The following is a 25298-nucleotide window of genomic DNA, read 5'->3' as shown; positions in this document are numbered from 1 at the left end:
CATTTTCACGTTGTATTCTATTCCACTAGTCTCCCATTGTCCCTTGGCTTTCTCCTAGTGATACTGCTTAGAATGTTGGCCTGTTAGCCATACAGCTGAAATGGAGGAGGCATTCTGTTTCAAACCAGAAGAAAATTATGCCAGAATTTGAATGAGGGCAAATTATTTCACCCCTCTGATCCTTGTTTCTTCAGTCCTAATATAGTGATATTATAAGCCTCCCAAGATTCCCCTGAGAACTAAACAGGTTAATGTTTGTGTGAGTGTTTGGAGTGTAGCAAACACCCATGGATATTAAACTGAATATTCATTTTTAGTGTCTTTCATAAATACAGTCAGATTTTTTCCAGTCAGATGATTCTGTTTATGTTCTTTTTTTGTTATTTCTCTTTAATATCATGAGTTTAAAAACAACACATATTAAACAGTATTAAAACATAAGTAAAACCATTTAGTATGTCCACACTGAGGTAGTGTTGCTGAAATTCTTTCCTGTATCTTTATAACTTTAATTGTTTTTCATCCCAATCATGATGTCTTTTTTAAGAACACATTTTCAAGGTCATAAATGTTTCACATATAAGCTTACCAGTTAATTTTATCATATAAATTAGGAACTGGTATACTTTCCTGTAGTTTGAAGTGAGAAGCACTGAACTGTCAAAGTTTGTAGTGATAGATTATTCCTGTATAACAAATGCTTATTTGAAAGTAGGACTGCTCAGTTAGAATTTATGTATTTGCCAGAGTTATTGTCTTTAAAATAGATGCTTTATATAATTCTATCTTTATTTAAAATTACATTGCTTTTAGGCAGCCTCTGGATTTTTTTTCTCATTAAAATGTTTTTGAGTTATATGAGGAAATCTTAATTGTGTTTTGTAGACACATGCCAGTTTTATTTTTACATAAATTAAGTAAATAACATATACTGCTTTGAGAAGCCATTTACTGACATCAACAATAGTTTCATGAGTGATTTGGAAAGTTACAAAAGATCAAACTTTTGTTTGCTTGTAATAGCATAATCTAGAAGAAGATGTAGGAATAGTTGTTAAAGTGGCATTCCAAAACCATTTTGAACAATGTCATCAAGAGCGGAACAACACGGCCTCTCTGGCCTACACCAAAGTAGACAGCACTCATAGGATTGCGTGATTCATGGTGTTCCTACTACTTACAAATTTACATACAACCAATTTTCCAATTTGACTTAAAAAAAAATCAACCACTCTTGTAATTGATCATTTTAGGTAACCAAGATCCGCAGACTCCAAAGCAACCTGTCATGCCTTCTTAAGAGAGTGTCTGGAGGTAGACCTGGTATCTGACTTGCAAGAGGGACTCCAGTACCTTCCCAATCAGATTTTTACCAACTCAGTTCCACAGTTATCTGTTTTGCTCATGGAAACTCAATGACAATAGTTAATTATGATATTAAAATTTCTTGGCTTAAAATATGTCAAACTGAATAAATTTTACTCTCAGCTCATCAGAGAATTTCAGGTCATTAAATTCCCGGTTAAAAGCCTTCACAGGAATACTTTTAGTTGGGTGCTAATCCTTCGTGTAGGACAAATAAAAATTATTTTATATGCTAAAATAAATTAAAAACTTTAAATGATAAAGATGAAGCTTATTTTTCAACTAACATACCAATAATTTAAGAATCATCTCCTATATGCTTTTCAGCTCAGCTAGTACCAACTCTTGTCAGATAGACAAGCAAGTGGCAAACTGACACTGAACAAATGCAGGACACCATGTAAGAGGTCATTCACAGGAGAATCATATACTTAATCTTTTAGTTTCTCACACTGCTTTTTCTTTATATTTTAGTCATCTCTGTCAAACAGTAGAGAAACATCATCTTCTAGCTATGGCTGAATAACAAATACCACAATTTCTCGGGCCACCAAATGCTGTTATTACCCGATTTAAGTCTAAATACAGTTCAAATTCAAGAAAGCCTAGCATCACAAGGCTGCTTTATGAAAGTAGTGGTGACAATGTGTTTATCTGCAAGAGAAAAATGCTGTGAGTGTTGCCCTTATTGTTCCTGAAACAGAAACTTTCCTGGTTGATCAATATTGCAGCTTAGTAGAAAGACTTAAATACTTGGAAGAAGAAAAATCTGGGTTAAAATCTCAACTTCTGCCTTTCAGAATTATTATGAGGACTGAATGTCTCAATGGTATTGATAAATATAAGCAGCTGCTGGTATTATTATATCATTAGTCTAGAGGAGCCCTTGATAACCCCAAGAAGAGTATGTAATAATATTAACATTCATATAATACCCAAATATATTCTGTATATCTTCTTTTAAATTAGGGGTCTCTCTCATCTGAGTCTCCTAGCTTCAAGTCTTCAGATGTATATAACATGGAATAATGACAGAGGCTAGAAAGGTAAAAAGGGACCATGAAAAGGGAGGCTAATGAGGGTCATATCTTGATGGCAACCAACAACTGTCTAATTGGACTTAAGGCCCAATCAATAAGAGAAAACACAAGCCCGATTCTGGAAACCAAGCCAATTTCCCAGGACTAATAGCCGTAATGGCTCTTAGAGAAGAATCACATGCTGCTACTTTACTAAATCGGAGTAATTCTTCCATTCTAGATACTTATCCTTATCTGCACAGCAAGTGTATCTGTCACCCCTCATCAAAGAAACTTACTACTCTTTGAAATAGATGGAGACCATTATAGAAAAATCAAAACCTGGTCAAATCAGAGAAAACAGCTGATGGTGGGGTGCCCAGGCTCAGTAGACGCATCTACCACACAGCTCTGGTATCTAAGGTTCTAGGAATATAGCAGAATAGGAGAAGAATGATTATTAGACTCAGAGGAGCAGTGAATCTGCTGTTATTCTATTCCCTAGAGATAAACAACAGAGAAGCTTCACCCACCATCTCAACAGCATGACTGCTTAAATAAGACCTGAGCAATTGACATTCTAACACAAGAGGGGAAACATCATGGGATCCCACCCCTAAACAAAGAATTATGGCCACCTAAAAAAGGCTAGCACACAACTAGTCTTTCCTAAGAATGAGCTCCCCCTAATTTGTTATTCGATGGCCATTGATCAGCTCAAAAATCATATACATACAAGTACCACAAAATGGACTAAATAGTATTTGTATATTTATATGTGTAACAACAAAGAAAAAGAATGAGACAAAGAAAAAAGAATTCTAGGCTTCCGGGATCATGCTTGTGTTTTCTCCTAATGGGCCTTAAATTCAACTAGACATGAGAAAAAAAAGAAAATGTGATGGAGCAAGGGTGGGGAGACTTTGGGGAGATGGAGGGAGGAAATGGAAGAGGGAATGTTGTAGTTGTATTTTAAATTCAAATAATAATGATAACAAATAGTAAAATATCTCCGGGTTTTAAATGTTCCGTTGCCAAAGCCTACAATCCCAAGCGACTACTTCAGAAAGTGGAAATGTTTACATTTTCTTTATCTGACTTTGTTTAATTTTTTTCTACTGTTTGAGTGTCTATTTCCTTACACCTCTGAGTACTTTTATGGTAAGTACTTGTAGATAAAAGAGGAAAGTATAATACAGGCTACAAGGAGAAAATGCTGGAACTATTACCAATTAAAAGCCCATACTTTGCAGTCTAATCTGACAGATTACATAACAAAGTTGCGTGTGAAAACTATTTGAGATTCACTCTCACAGTTAATTAACAGTTTCGAAAGTTTTCTACTAAGACAACAGAGATCAATGTCAATAGGTCTGAACATATTATCTCAGCTAATGGAATTTATTTAACACAAAAGTACATCTTCTCATAAACAATTTGTATTTTAAATCATTGTTAACGGCAATCTGGTCTTATAATATCTTTACAGGGCTGATTTTGAATATCTTGTGCTCTTCTGACTTTTTGACTGTACAATGCAGGACAGGAAAACACTTCAGCACCTAGAATTGATTGTTTCTTTCCCTATTCTGTGATGCCTTGCTATTATAGCTCATTTTATTAGTTCAACTTGGACACTGTGTTAACCCTCAGGCCGCAAAGTATTGGCAAGCATTTGATTTCATTTTTCCCATTGGCATAGCTGCCTTTCAAGAAACACTCCCTCCCTTTCTTTTGTTTGAATTGGCTACAGTATTTCTTGCTTAAGGGATTTACCAGAATATGGCTATACCTGGGACTGAGTTAAAATCAGGGTAGAGAGCTGGGAATGGGAAGGTTATAAACTGACCACTGAGTGGATAACATCATTCTTCCAGCTCTTCAGAAAAACACATGCACACTGTGAGCCCTGACTTACAGGGGTGGAAAAATGAACAGAACATATGGTAAAGTGAAAAATTAATATTAATAAATGGAAAACCTATTTCCCCAACAGACATTTTATTTGAATATTGTTCTCTACTGGAATGATTTATTTGACTCTCTAATCTATGTTTTAGCAGTAGGCTAAAAATGTGTGTGTGTGTGTGTGTGTGTATGTATGTGTAGACAAAAATAAAATTAATGTAGATTTAAATTTTTGTCCAAAAACAGTTGCAACGTTTGATAAACAGAACATTACTTTTCTGTGTTTTTAGTGTCAGGTTAAAACATATTTTAAAAATGCTTAGAAATACAAAGCATTGTTACTCATGTCTGTGTGGGATCATCTCTTATGTTTAAACAATCGGGAAAAGAAAAGCGAAACAGACTCCAACCAAGGAACAATCATAGCTGTTATGAAGAATTAAAGAAGTTTCTGAGCAGCACATGACTTTGAAACTCAACAACAAATACCAACCCTAGACCAATGTGTGCTTTTGGTTCTGTATCAAGGTCACATAATGGGGTGGAGTTGAGAGGAAGTGCTGCAATCCGTGGTCTAGTCGCTGCTGAGATCTTAACTTCAACTTGCACTGAATTGACCAAGTGTTATTCTTCCTCCACTACTTGCTCCATATCTCACCTCACTGTTCAATCATAAAAACAAAAGATTTCAAATATGGTAGGCAGTTGTCTATTCACAACATTTTCCATCGTTGGGTGTTCTCTTTTAAAATCTATTGGCTGGTTACTGAAATTGATGGATTAACATGGCAATAAAAGTGCAAGAGGAAACAGGCTTTAGCCATCGCTCATCAAAGATAGTTGTTTCGTAAACAGTGTCTGTAAGCTTACTCTATCCCTGACTGATTTATTCAACATGGTTGGTGTTTTGTACCTACTGTGCTATGTCAGCTGCACTCAAACTATGCACCAAACCCCAGGAGTTCCTTAATCCTAATCAGAAGCCTTGTGGGATCAAATTTATTTCCATAATAATTCTGTCGTTGAGGCTCCACTTTCGTTCAAGTATGTCATGGAGTTTTCCAGTGTCTCAGAAGCCTAAATGGAATGACTTTTCTCAGGGTTTCTGGTATGTGTGTTTGTGTATACTAGTGACTTAAAATTTTCTCCATTTTAATTTAGAATACAACAAACAGATATTGTCAGATAGAACCTGCATAGTCCTGTTCTCCTTGGGACCTTTAATAATTTTAAACACATTCTGGAATCCAGCACTCTGAGGACACTTGTGTTAAAAAACATAGTAGTTAAAATTAAGCAGTATCAGTAACAGATTGGTGTTGACCAGGTACCTCTGTCTGTTTTCCAGTTTGGTAGTGGAACCTAGAATATTCCAGAGTTCGTCCTTTCTAGTCTAATCATTTAATTAGTCCATTAATATTTGCCTGCTACATCAATAGAATTAAAATCTGTTTAAATTCTGTGGATCTATCTATACAGTCCTAAGTGTCACAGGAATGATTCTCATTTCTCAGGAACTATGTGCATAAAAGAAGGGTCTTACATTTGCATTCCAGAGAATACTTTCATTGATCATGGTGATAATAGCAATTAGAGGCTATGGACTAATAATCTTATGCATTCAGCATATGCTGTCCTGCAAATAAGAAGTCGACTCAAGAACATCTACAAAATGTGATTTACTAATGAAACTTAAAATCTAATATTAACAAAAAAAATAAAAATAAAGTTCTTAAAAGCAGAGTTCTGGGAGCTGGAGAGAGGACTCAGTGGTTAAGTGCACTGGTTGCTCTTCCAGAGATCCAGGGCTCAATTCCCAGTGCCTATAGTTACACAACCATGTGTAACTACAATTTCAGTGAATTAAATGCACTCTTTTGGCCTCTGTGATCATCAGCCATGCATGTGGTACACGTACTCACAATCATGCAAAATAACCATGTACATAAAATAAATAAGTATATTATTTTTAAGTAGAATTACATTTTATGCTAAGTATTTGTATGTTTTATAAATGGAACTTCAATCTTCCTTTTTGGTGCTCTGTTGTATATTTTCGTCAGTAACTGTTTATGAGGGCCCTAAAGTATATTTAAGGCATTTTGAAAACATGCATGAAGAAAGCCCAATGGGAAATTTCTGTTCTCAGAAAGCTAACAATTTACAAAAAAAAAAAAAAAAAAAAAGCATGGTGGCGGTGGCCAGTAAAAGGAGATTCATATTTATTGACCAGCCTCACTTGAGAAACTGGTTCAATAAAATTCTAAGGTGTAGAAGAAATCTGATGATATTCCAGGTACTGAGAACACCATACATGAACATACACACACTTGAGCACTTGTTCTGTACAAGGTACAGCATGAGATTATATGATTATGTTACCTAGACAATAGTTGCTGATAGATAAGAAATTAAGAATGAAATTTGATTGCGAAGGGATTTACATGCTGTTTTGGATCATCTGAATTTCATTTACCTTTTCACAAAAGTTACTAAAAGGTCTCGGTGGGCCAGGTAAGTTCTGTGATTATTGGATATTCTGTAAGCGATATTTTTGATTTATTTTCTAATTTTGAAAGTCAGTTTTCTTAGTTTATATTGCAAGACAGAAAGGTATAAACATTTAAGTAAAAATTCTGATTTTTTCAATACTAAAATCTAATTTGTTAACAATGTAATTAACACCAGTAAGCTGCACTGAGACCTGAAGGTGTTGGTTTGTAAGCAGTGATAACAGGATGGGTTTTCATTTTATGAAAGCCAATCTGAAGGCTGTGGAGAGGACAGACAGAAAGAACATCATTTCAGTAGAAATGCTAGCCACAGGATGGTGGGCGGAATTGCAATGTCAGTGAGAGATAGCACTTGAAAAAAGTTATTCAACGCTATACAAAACAGTTACAGCAATGGCCTAAACAATTTATTCTCAGGAGCATTTCCTGTGGCACACATTGTGATTATTTTTCTTCAGGAGTGAATACATCTACAATAAAACTCCTGCACCTTAAGTTTAGAAATAATTTTAGAGTAGGGATTAGAAAGATCATAAAAGCCAGAGGATCAAGGAGTTTGCTGTGAGATTGTGTCTTGCAGGAATATCAGAAGTTATACCCATGAAATCTCACCAACATGACCACCTAAATATTAATTGAACAAGGACAATAGATATACTAACATGGACAAGGAAAAACACGAGGCTTCAACCCTATCCCAAGAACTATAGGCAACTAAAAGATGCTGAGAGTGGGAAAAATATTTCTTTGGAACACATAAATTGCTTACTAAATATAAAATGGTCAGCCTTGAAAACGTAATTAACACCAGTAAGCTGCACTGAGACCTGAAGGTGTCTTACAAGTGCATACAAGTGACATTATATGGACTGAGCAAGTTGTATTTACATATTTGGGAATATATATATATATATATATATATATATATATATATATATATAATTAAAACACACACATATATGTATATACATTTATATAATTAATACACACATATGTATATATATATATATATATATATATATATATATATATATATGTAGTTTGTATATATTATATACTATTAATGAGAAAAGATGCCATGAATTTGAAAGATAGAAAAAAGAGGCATATAGGATAGGAAGGCTTGGAAGAAAGAAGGGAAGGGAAGGGAAGGGAAGGGAAGGGAAGGGAAGGGAAGGGAAGGGAAGGGAAGGGAAGGGAAGGGAAGGGAAGGGAAATTTGTTTAATTATACTACTACCTCAAAAAATAAATAATAGTTTAAAAGAGTGAAGAAAGACAAGTTTTCTTATTTATGGGAAAAAACAACTCAGGCAAGATGCCTGGTGGCAAAGAGCCATCTCGGTTAAGGACAGCAGCACTACTGATCTTACTGCTCAGGACCCTGAGCAGAGCACAGAAGCTAGCATGAAGGCATTACCTAATCAAGCTTGTTAGACTATTTGTTTACCAGATTTAAGTCCGGATATTGGCAGATGACTCTATCTGTACCACATACCTGATGGCCATCTTCCCATAGAACAAAGTGTTTAAAACAAAAGTACTTTTGAGCTCCGTGGAGAGTTAATGCAAATGGGGCTTTGGCAGGGTTTTCCTCAGAAAGCTGCCCAAATTCCCCCTTCATTTCTTCCTGCCTTACTGGTTTGGGTAAATAAAATATTTATGATTTGGTAATAAAATCTTCTAAATACTAAGCCCTTTCATATGTCCACAAGGTGTGGGAAACTTCAGAAGGGCTGAAAATAGTGAGATTTAACTGACATCCTTGAGTGGAACTGGACCACTCCAGAGTTCCCGCCTGATGTCTCCGGGAGTTAAAGACATACGTGGTCTTTTGTTTGATTTCCACTTTAGGAAAAAATCATCAGGCTGTGTCCACTCAAGGGAACTCTACCTATTGAAAATCATTTGATAGGTTTTTTTTTTTTTTTTCAAATTCATATTGTATGGATTCTCTTGATTACAGTCATCACCAGCTCAGCTGTATTATTGGGGAGAAGATATGAACTAAATTTGCTTTCACTAATCTTTGGCATTGCGGTTAACACCTGACCGAGTCACAGCTCTTTTTCAGCTGAACCCAAAGAGCATTGTACTTACTAACTGTGGGACCACCTCATGCCTCTCAGGACCCCAGCCTTCCTGAGCTGTATAGGCTCTCAGATCCATATTTCCATGCTTTGATTTTTTTCTACTGTGCAAAATGGTAGATTTACAATAGCCATCACATGCGATTTCTAATGATTTGCTGAGAAAGTACATGTGAAGCAGCTTTAGCAGTCTAGAATATAGAAAATGTTGACCATTATTTCTATTGTCATTGTTGGTGTTGGTCATGATGTTTTCACTCCATGCAGTACTGTTTCAAAGCAGATGTTAGCTAATGTAGACATGACGTCTGATTGAACCAATGTGCCTCGCCAGCTGCTATTAAAGGACTAACAGAGACATTTGTTGGTCACTCTCAAAATGTATGTTGCCTTATTTCTCCTATGTGACTAAAAATCAGAATAAACACATTTGCTAATATTTTGCTAATGTAAGGAAAATCTGGAGACTTTGTAAAGAAATAAACAATGTAAAATTTGATTTTTGTTTTGTTTACAGTTCTGTTTTTTCCATCTATAAGCTATTTACTGGATGATTTTTCTCATTTGTACCAATTCATGTCTAGTGACATATTGGAATGGTTGATCCAAGGACTCCAGATGCCATTTGAGAGAGAAATGATACCCCTGACTCAAGAAGAATCAATCATCTCATGTGTTTGAGCATTTAACTTTGGGACCTCTTTGTTTATTCTGACCTTCCATATGAACAGGTTGACATATGGGTGCTTGATCAAGTATTGAAAGCCAAATATAAGTTACAGGGCCCTTACATGTGCAATATCCATAAACTCACTAACTTGCTTTTCAAGATTCTTATAGGGGAATATCCAATAAGGGTCATTTAGAATGTATTTTAAATTTTAACACTTCAACCTTAGTTCTTGAAATGATTTGAGGAAGTATCACAGAATGTGTGGTGCAACTCTGTGGTGACACAAACAGATGTTTTACATATTTGCGTAACTCTATTATAGATTTGTATAACTGTAGAGTTAAATGGAATTACTGTGTATGAAATTCCAAAATATTTATGCAATTTCTGGTTTTATTAGTCTCTTTGTCCCTCCATCCTTCCCTCTGTCTCTCCTATTCTCTCTCTCCCTCCTTCCCTCTAGTGCTCACCCCCTTTCTGTCTGTCTTGCTTTTTAAAAAGCAGGTATTTGTAAAGCAAAATCCCTGAATTTTTTTTTTTTTTTTTTTTTTTTTTTTTTTTTTTTTTTTTTGGCACTGAGGACATGCTTCATAGTGTAACATCTAAGATGGAGTCATAGGAATAACAATGAACACTTAAACTTCTTTTATAACACATTAAAGTTTCTTAATTTTCTTTTACAAAATACAATATATTTTTTATATTCTTTCATCTTTTCCAGCTTCTCCTAGATCATTCCCACTGCCCTCGTTACCTAATTATATGCAGTTTATCTTGTTTAAAAACAAAAGCCAGAAAAATAAATCAAAATAAAACAAAAAATCTCAATAAGATGAAGTAATCCAAGCTTTTAAATTTATTTTGATAATAAATGTGTCAACGCAAGAAATAGGATATATATTCTATTTTGAGGGACATAAACAACCATTTTAGCTTTATTGAGTTGGTTTTCCTTGTGTTTATAAAGAAGAGTTCTTTTCCTCAGTTTTGTCTCCTTCCTCAGTTTGACCTTGCAGCAATCCAGTTCATATATTATTATTATAATTTATTATATGCTTAACAGGTTTCCATGTACTATGAAAATCAAACGCCTGTGTAACTCACAGACTACATGGCAGTTACCGATTATCTACGGGATAAGCACAGCTAGAAACTTCTTTAAATCTCTTGGAATTCTCTCGTTAGGCAACTGATAAGTTATGGGAGCAAATCACATGATTGGGAAAGAGAGTTGTCAGCTACAGAGATCTGTTTCTCCAAGGTCTATCAGATTTTGAAGTATATTCGTTGCATACTATGGTTTGAAACACTGTCCCTTTGGTGACAATGATAATGAAACCATCAGAAGTGCAATCAAATCTAGAGGAGTAAGAGTGTTGCTGAGGAGCAGACAGGCTCACTGGAGAGCATTTTCAGTGATGTCCTTAAATTCGAATTCTATTTCTATCTCAAATTCTCTTCAAGTTCATAATTTTAATAACTTCTTTTTTATTAAAATGATCAACATAGATTATTTGACACCTTTAAAAAAGGAGAAAACCAGGGGGGAAAAATCTGTTTATTATATTAGTATTCAGCTACAGTTCTGCTGGCATGTTTGTTCTTACATTTCTTTGATTTTACTCCCAAACCCAATCATGTATGACAGGTATGAAACAACATGGAACAGTTTCCCCAGCAGAAGCTTCTGAGGAGAAAGGTACCCAAGAGGACAGCATGGTTAGTATGTGTAAGGTGAACAAGGCATCCTCAGGCTACAGAATTTTCATTTGATGGCCATAGCAGCCTGAGAGACAGGATGGAATTATAGAAGTCTGACCAGAATATCATGTACAAAGGTGAGAGGGAAACGGGTGTAATTGAGAGGTGGATTTGGGGAAGATACGAGGGGAAAATAATAGTCTGCCTTAGTTCCTTCACCTGGAACTCTGCATAAGGAAGAACTGTTTAAAAGTGAGTATCCCTAGGCTTAATTATGGTTGTGTCCAGTTTCTATTTGTCAGGTTTCTCTAGAGAAATATTACCAATAGAGTGTACTTGTGAACATCAATGAACATATACATATCTATATGTGTATATAAGTAAGTGGAGAGGATGAGGGATAGATTGATTTTGAGGAATTGACAATTGTGATTCCAGCTGAAACCTACAGAGCAGGCTGACAGGGAGAGAGACCTGAGGGAGAGCTTATGAGGAAGTCTGGAGTTTGAATGCATGCAGCACTGAGTCAGAAGCTCCCCACCCCCACCCCTGCCCCAGGCGTCCCAATCTTTTTCTTGTAACATCTTCAACTTACTGGAGAATACCCACCTAAATTCTGGAAGATCACTGTTTCAAGGTGAATCTACTAAAATAGATGTTAACCACATCTTTTTTTAAAAAGGCCTGTAGAGTTCATTTTAGGTCAACATATTACAAAACTATCTATATTGTGTGTCCATTCCAAATTAATACCTAAAATACATCCTTATATCTTTAGAATCTTTGATTGATTGATTGATTTTTTTTTAGGTATTCATCTATGGTAACAGTCTTACATATTATTGGCAAGGCACATTTCAGTTGTGTAAAGTATAATAAAGGAAACAGTAAGATTAAAAAGTTCACAAGTGTGTTTTAGGCCCTCTGACTAGTTATGCACTGACACTGGCCCACAAAATATGGGTTTTCATTCCAGCTCAGAAACAGATTGTTAACTCAAGGGAATTTTACCAAATTCCATTCTCTCTTCATGTGTACATGCATGAACATATCAGCATGCATGCGGACCTCATGAACACATTCTGTTCATAAGCTCTTATAAAACTCACTTTTCCTTGTAATTCAGCAGGCTTAGTGCTTCATCTGAGGAACAAAGGACAGTCTTTCTAAGACCTGTGAGGTGAGAACTTAGCTTAAGGACCCAGTCAAAGCAGGATGACTGGGGTGGCTGGGATTTATTAACTGACAAAAAAATAAATGAGGCGAGGTGGGGTCTGCACTGGAGCTGCATCATCATAACGGAATTTTACCATAAACACAATGTGAAGTAGTACATGTCTATTCACACATTTTATTTTGGTGAGGGGAATTATTTAATGTTTTCAAAATGATTAATAATACGTTAGTGAGTATTGCATTTTCAAAACGAGGGAAGTCTTTGGACAGACATTCACTCTGCGAATCCAGAGACTACACAGAGAAGAAATTATAATAGAAGGGGAATAGAAACATGAGTGGGTTCTTGAGAATTTACCATAAGGATCATGTGAACAATCCTTTGGTAGGAACAAAACTGATGAGTTCACCTGGGCAAAGGTAAAATATACAGTGATCTCGACAAGGAATTTCTGGAAGAAGAAACTACGATATCATCTACGTGATGCAGTTTTTGTCCTTATCGCATTGCTAATATTGGACATGTTAATGATGACTTCAAAGATTATTCTGCCTTCAAAACTAAAGTTCTAAGTAACAAAAGACCTATGAGAAACAAATTCATCTCTGAGGATTAAGCACAATTCAAAGTAGTGAGAAGAGTCTGGAGTTGGAGGGGCAGATATTTGGGCCCCTTTTACTTGTTAGGTGGCTGGCTCTGTCCTCATCTAATGCAATATTGGCTTTGATGATGGAAGTTTACTTTTAAATTGGAAAAGAAGACTTTATTTTATGTAAGTAATTATAATCCTTTTCTATTTGGGAGGTCTGTCTCTTCATTTTCTCTTGGGAAGTCAGTATGCTATAACACTTTTTTTCAGTATCCATGAAGATAGACCAAGCCACTGTAAAATCATTCTAATGTTGAAATGACCATTCAGAAAGAAGCATTTTTGCTTACAGGACCATTAAGTTAGTGTTTATTATAAATGACAGGATGTGTATGTCTGTGGGTATATAGACATTACACTGGGAGATGGTAAGAAACTTGAGTTTTTATCAAATACCACAGAAAGGGATTTGCTTTGTTTGAACATCCAAATGTTGAAAAGTGACTGTGAAAATGAAAAACCCGAGACACTCCATAATCAATTCTTTTTCTGAGACTGCTATCTTCACCTAATACTGGGTTATGAAAAGAAAATTTGTATTGGGTTACCTGAATTTTGAATATTTCCAAATCCATCCTTGGTAGTTTTGTGAAGACTATCTTCCAAGAAAATAAGACATCTAGATGATATTTTGGAATAAGTACCAAACATTTTTGAAGAATAGGAGAAGAGACAGGATAAAGGAGGAAGAGCAGGAACGGGAGGAAAAGGATGAAGCAGACTATTGTTTATTGACTACTGAATAAGAGAAAGGCTTTGTATTAATGATACATGGTGTATTATTATCCTTTAAAATGAACTGAGCTCTGCATTCTCCTACCATTCTAATGCCTTCTTAAACCGCATGTAGTTGTAGGACAAATTTTAATCCATTGACAATTAGACCTTTCTAGACATAGCAAAAATATTTTGTTCATTTTTGAGTTTCTCACTTCTCCTGGCATATAAGGTGACCTCAACAAACAAAAGAGATTTTGATTTCTCTGCTCTCTCCAGGTCCTATGAAGTGGCCACCCTGTAAACCTCCTGAGTAGAAGTTAACCACTTAGCCTCTGGGTATGGACCCTGTGCTCTCATGTCTGCTTTTACATGCCAGCTTTGTGAACTTGAGAACGTGTGCTTAAATCAGGTATGAGTTGTGTAACTTATTTACTTCATTTTCTGTATCTGCAAAATGAAAATTAATCATGAGAGATGTGAAGAATTCTTTGCCATGTGAAACGTGAAATCAGATTGTGTATCTGACGTGTTCCATGTGGTGTCCAACCCTTATTAACTTGTTCAGTAAATAAGGAATAATTCTATGTTAGTGGATAAACATCTCCAGTCTCATGGGCCCAGGTAACACTGCCCCACAACCTTCCAAAACTTTTTACAAATACTACAGGTTTGCTTCATGTAGTAGCTTATATCTATAATCCTAGCATTCGCAAAGTAGAGGTAAAGAATTATCACATGCTTGAGGACAGCCTAATCTACACAGTAAGTTTTAAATTCCACCAATGTCTAAAGATCTGTTTAAATTATCTGTCTATCTATCTATCTATCTATCTATCTATCTATCTATCTATCTATCATCTACAGCTGTCATCTATCCTCTATATAATCTATCTATAGCTATTAAATCTGTCAGAAGAGCTACAATTATTGTTTACAATGAATGCAATCAATGCCTGAAAGAAATTAGTTCAGGCTTTAGGAAACTCAGGAGGCTGTAAAAGTTAATCATCTTCTCAACGTAATCTAAGGGACAAGCCATTAGGATTCATGGCTGTACACTAGAAAAGCTGGAACATTTTTTTCCCAAACTGATAGCTTTTTTTCCCCCTAAATTTATATGCGAGGTTGCCTCGGAGATCACATTATTTTAATGGTTGTCATTATTATTATCCATTTAAATACAGAGGAATTTAGTTTGAAGAGAAACTATAACCTTTCTTTATTTTAATTCACATTTTGTACAGGAAAACCATGACTTGCAGGTTCAAAGGAGAAAGCCTTTAAAAGGGCTTGTAAACGGCCTCATAGGCTTCTTGGACATCAAATAGCTCAGCAAAACAGCATTATGATGATTTAAATGTAAATGAATTAAAAACATATGGATCACATTCCCTGAGAAATACACATGGGTTTGGAAATTAAGGGAGAACTGCCTGACAAAATGCACAGCACTTGGCTTAGCACAAAAATGTTTGAATAATGGGTTCAATTTTTTTGCCAAATCCCAAAGGCCACAGGTTTGTCCTATGGATATTCACCAAGCCGGTGGGTTTTGAGGTTGCTTGGCTTTGAGAATTGTGTTAACCTGTCAAAGCCAGCTCCTGCCACCACCACTCCAGTGCCCCTCTCCACATGGTACGTTGGGTGCGTGGTCACCAAAGAATACTAAGTTCCAGGCCAACTGAAATAGGTGGAGATGGGAAGAGATGTTTAGATTTTCCCCTCAATCTTTTCTTTTTCTTTTTTTCCTTTCCCTCTCCTTCATCATTTTATCTTGACCATTTGCATTCTTTATCTCTTATTTTTTTGTCTCCCTCCCCCAAGGATCTTGTTTATTCTCTTAAGAAAAATAATTATCAGCAGAAGTTATCACCAGCATGCTTATCATCAGAAAAGCCTGGGAGTGTTAGTGGAATGAATTTTCCATTGTCTAATAAATTTTTCTTCTTTAAAATTAGCCATCACAGATGGAAAAAAGTGAAAGCCTTTCTCTAAACGGCTTAGCTTTCACCACAGCATAAGAGAAAATTTTGGCTCTTGGGATGCTGTGTTTTAAGTGTCGCAGAGCTTCTGGAAAGTAACATCACTTAATTCAGCTTATTTTAAAAAGCAATTTATTGTTATTAACATTGATTCTATGTATAATTAATTAATTCCTTTCCAACAAGTTGGCACATAGACTATCAGAGATGTGAGGCTTGTTCATTGCTGTTCAGCGTTGATAGAGGCAAGTACCACAGTAACAAGATCTGGTGTGTGTGTGTGTGTGTTACAGAATATACTGCCTCTTGATAAGCAGCTACAGAATGGATAGTTAAATCTATCCGCATAGATTTGCTTCCCATATGGAACTAATTGTCTCTGGAAGAGTCAAAGCCAAAAGATCTCTACCATTTCAAAAGCTTCTCTTATCTTTCTCCGCGTATGGCTGTTGACAGGAGCGAAACACATCTATCCTCATTTATTATATCGGTCTCATCAAGTGCAGACGTGTTGATGGGGGACTGTTACAGAACCAGATGGTCCAAGTTGGTCTTTTATGTTTCAGGCATTCCCTCTCCCTGATTTTACAAGTCCAGACAAAAGCTCTCCCATGCTTGGGGTGATCTTCTAGAACTTGTCCAGCCTCCTGCTGGTCCTGAACAGGGCAATGAGAACCCAAACAGCAGGTTTCTGTGTCCTTTACTCCTGTATCATAAGAACACATGCTTTAAAAATAAATCTGTTATAGGGCTGTTGGTGGTTCACAGAAGGAAGTCCACCTAGCTTTAGGACTCAGGTTAGTTCAAGTTTTCTCCTCAGATTGCCCCAGTAGTACTGCCTTTTCCCTTTCTCAAGCTGTATGAACCTAAAATCTCATTCATCTTTTTCTTCTCCTAACATTTTTAGCTAAACTAATAAAGAACGTAACGACTAAAGGCAATTAGTCCTCTAGTTATCTCTGCCATTCTCACGATGTTGATTGTCACTATATTATTTAATAATCCTGCAACATGAAGTTGTGCCAGGAACAAGTACTTTAAGCATACGAACTTAAGGATGCCTCTCCACCACCTTAGCAAGCATCGCTATCATCAGTGTACACGGCACTGAGAATGAAAATGAGGCCCAGCTAGACCAGGAAGATGCCTCAAGTCAAGAGCACATGCGCTACATTTAGAAACCCAACCATGTAGCAATTATTCTGTGCATGAAGACTTCCCCTCCCTTTGCCTGCTTTTCAGCCAATACTTTTTTCTTTCCTCTTCCAAGAATAGGTGGGAAAATGTTCAGAAGGAACCCCACCTACAAAATTTTGAAATATTAGAAATGGAAAATGCTAACAAGGGAGAGAAGGCTCCCTGGGAAAGACTTCTTAGTTATGTGGAAAATATCTTGCATTTTCTGTGACCCAGTTTCTTCATCTTTGCGTTGAGATGCTAGAACACCTTTATCATAAAGTCTCTGTAAAGGTTGACACATAATTGCTGGAGCCCTATTTACTTCCACATCTAATGTTCACTGAAGTCAAATCAATTATATATATATATATGTATATATATATACATACATATATATATATATATATATATATATATATATATATTCATGAAATATATATGTATATTTCATGAATCCAACCAAGTCTCCATCTCTCACCTTGGTTTCTATCCCCAGAAAATTTCAGTATAGTGCTCAAAGTGAAAATTCTGGGAATGGGTCTTTCATTTCTCTCATGTCAAAAAAAAAAAAAATCGGTTTTTAAAATTCTTTCAAGTCTTCCTCCAGAATATCTTGTTCATGGTTACTACCTTGGCTGAGTTCATTTAGATGATAGCTATCAATAACTTTACTGATGAATAACTCGTCAAATATTGTTTTACAAATAGTTCTTAATTTCTAGAAAATAAATGTCAATTGTGTGCAGTATTTCTGTTGGCTTTTCCTAAATATACTGTGTGTGCATGGTTCCTTGCTTCTGGGAAAATGACCATAATTTGTACTTTATCTGATAGATCTTTCTGAGAGAAGATTACATGGTCTAAATCCTGGGTCCTTAATCTCTTCAACCCCCTAACCTGAGATAATTGAACATAGCTCAGAGCAAAGCTTTTGTGAGAAAACCGTGGATGAGTGCATCTACCCCACTTATCCTGGTGTTTGACTTCTCAGTGTGACCTTGAATAATTTATTTAACATCTATGTTTTTTATTTCTATTTTTATAAGAAATTAATAGTACCTACAGCACTGAGATATGAGAACTGAATCACCCAGTACATGTAAAGCGGCCCGTGATGGTGCCTACAACTCTCATCTTTTCTTAGCATTTCTATAACTCCCTTATAAAATCCCACGATGCTCATTTGTCAATGAGATAGATTTGGTGAATTTGTTGCAGTATATTTCATCTGAAAATAACATTACGTTAGAACAGCATTTTTTGAGGCAGAGGCCAAATGTCATCACCATTTGAAATCATCCTCATGGACTCTGTTCTCCTAGAAACTAACCTACTGCTATCTTTATCTCTGCACACTTTAACTGTATTTCCTGAGGAGCATGTGACACTGTGATACAAGAATTACCTGCATATGTGTCTGTGTTCCACTTGGAGTTATAAGACAGGAGTTTCTTCTATGCACAGTTTTTTTTTTTTTTTTTAATTTCATTTTAACTTCCACATCCTTTCCTAGTCTGTTTCCAGCTACCTTGTCTGAGCCTGGGCACAAGTAAGTACAGCAGAGGGGTTGACTGAATGCTTTCTAAATTGGGTAATGAGCCATTGTCCCACCTTTGTGGCTGCCTTTACAAACACCTAAGGTTTAATTTGGGACTGTGGCTGAGTTGGATGAGCTTCAGAGACCAGAATGTTGTCACAGCAGCAGGGACTCCACAAACTTGGCTCCTAGAACATTTTGACAAGAAAAATGTCAGCATTTCAAGATACCTGAGTGTTTGCTCCCTGCTTTTTCTCAAACACAGTCGAGCTTTCATGTGGTCTTACACTTGCTTATTGATACACAGTATTTTTCTTGTTGGGCCAAATGTGGCAACATATTATTTATTTGACACTGCAATAATCTATTCAATTGGATGGAAAAGAACATAGTAGTCAAATGAAATTGATGTCTGGTAGCCATGCACACTCACCCAAATAATCTTCCCTTGGATCCTGTTCACAGCTGCTTCTCCAGCTGCTTGACACCCAGCCACATTTGCACACAGGGATTTATTTTCCCTGGCCCTGCTGGGAGGCTAAAACCAACTTTCCGATTCAGCCTCCGCCTCAGCCTTTAACAGTTGGACAATGGTAACACTGTGTGATGATTCCCGGGGACAGACTAAGAGGGATGACTGTTTTAATAGCACTTTATGACTCCTCAAGATGGACTGGAAACATCGCCACAAGTAGCAAAAGGTAGTCGCCAAGCAGTGAAGATGCCTGGGTAGTCAGAATCTGAGCTGGAATCAAAACCACGGGCAGCAGCAGGATTGAGGTCCTCCAGCATAAATTCCAGGAACTGGAGAGGAAGCTTGAGGACATGGCCATAGGGGCTTTCAGAAATGTGCTAATTGTGCAATGTTCACTACTGGTGAGGGAGACGTGATAAAATCTTCAGAAAACTGAAAGACAAAAACGCAGGCTCCTGGCTTGGGGAGAGAGATCCTTATGAACTGTAGAAAATAAGGAAGGCAATATTCAGTAGCTAGTCTTTCATTATTGTCTTGATTTCTCTCTGTATGTCTCTCTCTCTTTCTCTTTCTTTGTCTCTCTGTCTCTGTCTCTTTGTCTCTCTGTCTCTCTCTCTTTCTCTCTCTCTGTGTCCTTCCCTCCCTCCTTCCTTCCCTTCCTCCCTCTCCCTCTGTCTGTCTCCCTTCCCCTTCCTCTCCCCGTACTCCTCTCCCCTCTTTCTTCTCTCTCTCCCTCTTTCTCTTTCTCTTCTGTCCCTTCTCTCTCCTTTCTTTCTCTCTCACCCTTCTCCTCCCCCACCCCTCTCTCTTCTCTTTGTCTGTCTCTCCTTTACTCTTGCTTTTGGAACAGGGAAAGACAACAAGCCTGCTGACCCTTCATATCCTATAGGAGCAAACTCACACTGCATTGCAGTATCTGTGTTTAGGATCAACATTTAAAAGATTGGCGCAGCAACTGGAAATTTATTGATTTGATTTAGCTTTCCAATTAGATGATCAGAAAGGTCAGCAGTAGTTTTGTGTCTCTAGTCTGAACTATGAGCAGCATCTGAAATCCATTTCTAAAATAGTCAAGGAATGAAGCAAGATCCTGGTAGAAAATTTCTCACCTTCTAGGAGCCAAAAACAAACCGAACAGAAGACCAAAACAACCCCCATTCCAAAAAGACCCACTAGTCTATGGTGAAGCCCGAATGAGAACCATTTTCAACCTGTATTTAGTATTAATACAAATGATGTCTCACCTAGTCTGGTCAACTCTGTGGGGATGTCAGCTAATGTGTGAGGAGATCTGTTGTACCAGGGCAGGCTGCCAAAAATTGTGTATTCATGAAAACCCAAAGGGCTTCCTGGAAGAGATGAGAAAAACTTAGTGCCACTTCCCAGAACCAAGACTTGAATGAAGACAGAGGCTGCCTTAAGCCGTGGAGCTTGTAACCTTATATCAGAAGGAATTCATTTGGGAAAAATAATTAAATATCCCAATGAAATTACACATATCGTATGCCACACACTAAAAACAGTCAATTGGTTGTTTCTTCCAGAGTTCTGTTAGAAAGGTTGCTGAGGCTCTATGAAGACCCTATGGGGGAAGAGTGCAGAAGCCATAGTACCATACCTGCCATCTAATGTGATAGCTGAGTTGCCCATTGCCACAGCTGGAGAACAAGAAGCTCTTATACATGCATTGTTACATGTTGCTATTCAAATGACATCTGCTCTGTCTGGGAAACCAACAAGGATTTTTGTAATGGCAAGTATAGGTAAATTTAGCTACAAATAAGAATAATTAGATGAAATTGTCAGTCAAATGGAAAGAGACTTTCTTCATATCACAAAACAGTAAGAAGAAAAACAAGGACACAGTGAAGGTGCCTGTTTGCTATTCATTGCTCTGCCATCTCTTGTCTCCGTATCTTCACTTGTGAGAATGTTACTAGAAAGCCTCCCTCCCCACGTGCCTCTTGTCTCGGTCAGAATGCCCAGTTCTTCCACACAGCTAAAAACGGAGGCTCTTAATGGGCTCTTAAAGCATTTTATCTGTTAAAAAAAAAGTTAGAATTTGTCAAAGAAGCATTATGGAAATAAATTTAAATACAATCTTTTATGTGCTTTATTCTATATGTCGAATGAAAAGGTAATTTTCTTTGACTTATTTTGGAGTGCTAAAATCAAAAGAAGAGAATAAACTTGTATATGAAGCATTTCAATTTTATTCAAAAATGTAATATCTAGGAAAATAATTGTTTTAGTACTTGGAATATAAGATAACATGTTAATATAGAAACTATGAATTAGTATAAATAGTTGTGTATAGTATGTTTGTAATTGTGCAATTTGAATAGTACAGAAGTGTATAAAACCTTAAAAAACATTTTTTCAGATCGTATTAAGAAAGTATAAACACTGTGGAAAGCAAGATTTGTTCTGATTTGCAGAACAAATTTGCAGCTTGTCTGGAGAAATCATACCGGCCATGATTTCAGCAAAGTTAGGGCCTGGGAGCCATCCATAAGCAAAATATGACTGGGAGAACTCTAAATGTAAAGGAGAGAGGCCATGTCTTCGAGTTTGGATAACAGCAGAGGTAGAAATAATGACTAAGGTGGTGGAGCAGAGGCTGTCCTTGACAGTGGGAGCTCACATTGATAAATCCATCAGCATACACTCCTGCTCTGTTTAAGATTTCATGGGACCCCACATGCTTACATCTAAAAAACATTACAGCATTGCCTTTTGCTCCAGACATACCGCTGTGTTGCCTTCCAAAATAATTTCCATAATGCATGACTTCTTAGATTTAGATTTGTAAAGTGAGTTAAAATTAGAACTTCTGATCATCACTCACATTAGCGGTTGAAGGCTTCAGTGGATGCTTATGGTTAGTGGAGGCCATATTGTATGACATAGTGTTTCCATGATTGTAGAACATTACACGGGAAAGCCCTGATTTAGACCACAGGAGGGAAAGTCTTGGTTTATAGAACTAGTTTCAAAAGACCAAAAGTAAATAGTCTGCACTAATTGTGAAGAGATGTTTACCTCCTTTCTGTTATTTCTCTAACAACTCTTACTCAAGTCTTGATGCTAGGCATAGGCAACAAATTCTGGCTGCGGACTAGCTTCTGCTTTTGTTTGATGAGCTAGCTAGCTATATATGCCAATGCAGGGTTTTGCAGCATTTTGGGGTCTTTCTTTCTTTCTTTCTTTTTTTTTTTTTTTTTTGAGGGTGGAGTGCTATTGATTTTTTTCCAGCCAGAAATCATTAAATGTGGAAGAAATCTGGGCCTGGGTGAATTAGGATTATGATTCTTATTATTACTGCTGTTGCTACTACTACTACTGCTATTTATTATTATTATTATTATTATTATTATTATTATTATTATTATTATTATTATTATTAATTTATTTCCAGTCTTCAAAACTACTCTTCAAGGGCAGGATTTCCATTTGTTTTTAGCCTATGAGCACATTGAAATAACAACAAAATCACATAAGACACATAATCAGATGGGACAAGAAAGTGATAAACAAAGCTCTCTAAACACAAACTGGATTGCTATTACTGTGTGTTTCCCACTTGGTAGAAGAGGAATTGTATAGTATAGATGGTAGGTGTAAATGAGATAGGGTAGGGTCCAGAAGATCTCTCAGCAGGTTAAGGTTCTTGTTCCTAAGCCTGATAATCTGAGTTCCATACTCTGGACCCACATGATGGTAGGAGAAAACTGATTCCTATGAGTTGTCCTCTGACCACCAAACATGTAGTGTGATATGCAAACTTGTACACATACAAGTAAACACAAGCAATATAATTGAATAAGATTTTAAAAGCAGGGCAGACAATGCCCTAATTTTCTTCCTGGTAACATTCCCATCTGAATTTGTGCACATGGCAAAAGTCCTGCTTAATTGTTTACGAATAATAGTAAGTAATTTTCCATCTGCATACAGCCAGTTCTAGGTATCGTGTCATTTTTGACACTTGAATATTGAGTTGGGGGAAGCCTTAATGTAGAGTTCCATAAACTCATAAATCCTTCACTGGCCCCAAACTTGTAAAGTCCATTCACAGCAATTCAATCAGCATTAGTAACTCGAAAGACCAGTATACTGTTCTTTACATGAGGCAGGAAGTTTGTTTTCCTTATTCCAAAAAACAAAATCAGATTCTCAGCTAGTTAGAGGTTCGCTAGCCTCTAATCTTTCTTTCCAGTAAGACCCACCAATTTTTCTGTGACAGTGACACACACTTCTTTTGACAAAAGGCAGTTCCTGGTCAAAGAAGGACTGGCTAGGTTCAGGGTCACTTTATTCTCATCTTCTCATCTCCTTCATTTCTAGGTGAGTGGCAACTGTTGTGCATAAAGCTTGGCAATATTTCAGAGAAGTCTCTTTTACTCTCAGTTCACAAAATTCTGAATGTACTCTGGCTTTGCTATGATTTTTCAATTTCAGATACAGCTAATGAAGAGATGTAGACAGAAGAGAAGAAAAAGAAATCTGTGCTCAAGTTTATATTGAACATAAGACTCTGTGAATTGTTGCACTGGATTTAAATAGCTCATTTAACCCACCAGGTTGTCATAATTTTTCTCCCGAAAATGGCCAAAGTTATGCTGTACTGTAATACAGTACTCTGTAGCTATTAATGACCCAAAGTCATTGTTTCAGACTATACATTTCCACCCTTTAACAGCTTCGTTTACTCTGATTGGTTTCAATTAAAAAAAGAAATATTTATTCTAAACTCATGACGGTACTGGAAAATCTGCAGGAAACCCCATCATTTTCCTTATCGTCTCAAAATTACACAAGAACATGAGGGATTGTTTCATTTTTTGAAGAACATATTTTACTTCATTCTGATTACTCTTCCTTGTTTTATTTCTTCCTGTCTTTGGAAAACTCATAAAGCGTAAGGATGATGCTAGTCTCCTCCAGGACACCAGAAGACCCTTGTGTCTATCTATACAAGTACCACAAAAGAAGCAAAATCAGGAAGATAAGATTGTTTCCGTCTGCCTGTTCTAGGCTAGTTGAAAGTTGGGAGTTGTGTTTACAAAAGCAAGCAAACAAACATGATTCTCAACATCTCCCATTTTCCAGAATCAAAGAATCAAATCTCAAGCACTAAAAAGTACTAACTGTTGAAGTAGCTGTAAGTTAAATTTGTCCCATTGGTCACCATCTTTTATACATTTTCATGCAACACAAATGAAAACTTTAAACAAAGCTTTATGGGTCATCTGATTACCAAAGAAGAAGCTGCACTATTTAAGAGTGATTTTCTTTATTGCAACATCTTTAGACACTAACAATCAATTCAAGTAGAAAAAAAATTTAAACATTAGGATATAATCCTTCTGTGGTGTGTTTTCAAGAACGGTGAAATATATTTTTTCTTGATGTGTATATGTCAAACTTTGACCCATTTTCCAAAAAAATATATTTCTTAATAGTAACAATACTTCACAATACAGTAACATTCTTAAACACATTGAGTATTTTCTTGTGCCTTTAATAAATTCTGAAAGTAATTATTTGAATCAAATCACTTGGTTTTAGATACTAATGCTCCTGTAAAGTTATTCTCTAGATTTAAAAAATTCCACATTTTTCATGCACTGCATATATCCCTAGTATTTGAGACCTTTTTAAAAAATAGTCTCTGTTTTTATTTATGAACATTTGTTCATAATATTGTAATTAGAAGCATACACACTGGATCTTTTCTTTGAAAACGTTTTCCTTGTTTATTCAATCTTCCAACATAGGGAAAGTTTTTGCTACCTCTTTCACTTTAAGCGGGGCAATCTATACGACTCCACTTTCAGTGTGATCTATATTGATTATTCCACAAAACATTTGAGTTTCTTTGATTCATCAAAAAAGCATATGCACTTTTATAGTTACCACTAAAAAACTTTATTTTTGTTTAAATCTGCAGTACATTACTTCTTTGATTGTGTGTAGTCCTAAGGAAAAATTAGTATAAAGAAATCTGCAGGTTTCTAAAGGTCATTTCTATACTTGCTTTTCAAGGTCACTTCTAACTTTAATGGCACAAAACTGAAGTATCGTTTTTTTCTCAGTCTTGCTGTCACCTGCACCTCACCATTTCAAGAGCTAAGTCCAAGATTCTCAAGCTCTAAGCTTAAATTGAGGCAATCTACTTTGATTTAGAAATATTTCTGTTTTCCCAGGTTTAGATCATTGCTATTCTTCCTTCCTTCCTTCCTTCCTTCCTTCCTTCCTTCCTTCCTTCCTTCCTTCCTTCTTTCCTTCCTTCCTTCCTTCCTTTCTTCC

This window comes from Arvicanthis niloticus, chromosome 13 (assembly GCF_011762505.2).
Source record: "Arvicanthis niloticus isolate mArvNil1 chromosome 13, mArvNil1.pat.X, whole genome shotgun sequence".
NCBI classification, from domain to species: Eukaryota; Metazoa; Chordata; class Mammalia; order Rodentia; family Muridae; genus Arvicanthis; species Arvicanthis niloticus.
The sequence above is the reverse complement of the archived record's forward strand: the minus strand, read 5'-3'. Positions refer to the sequence as shown.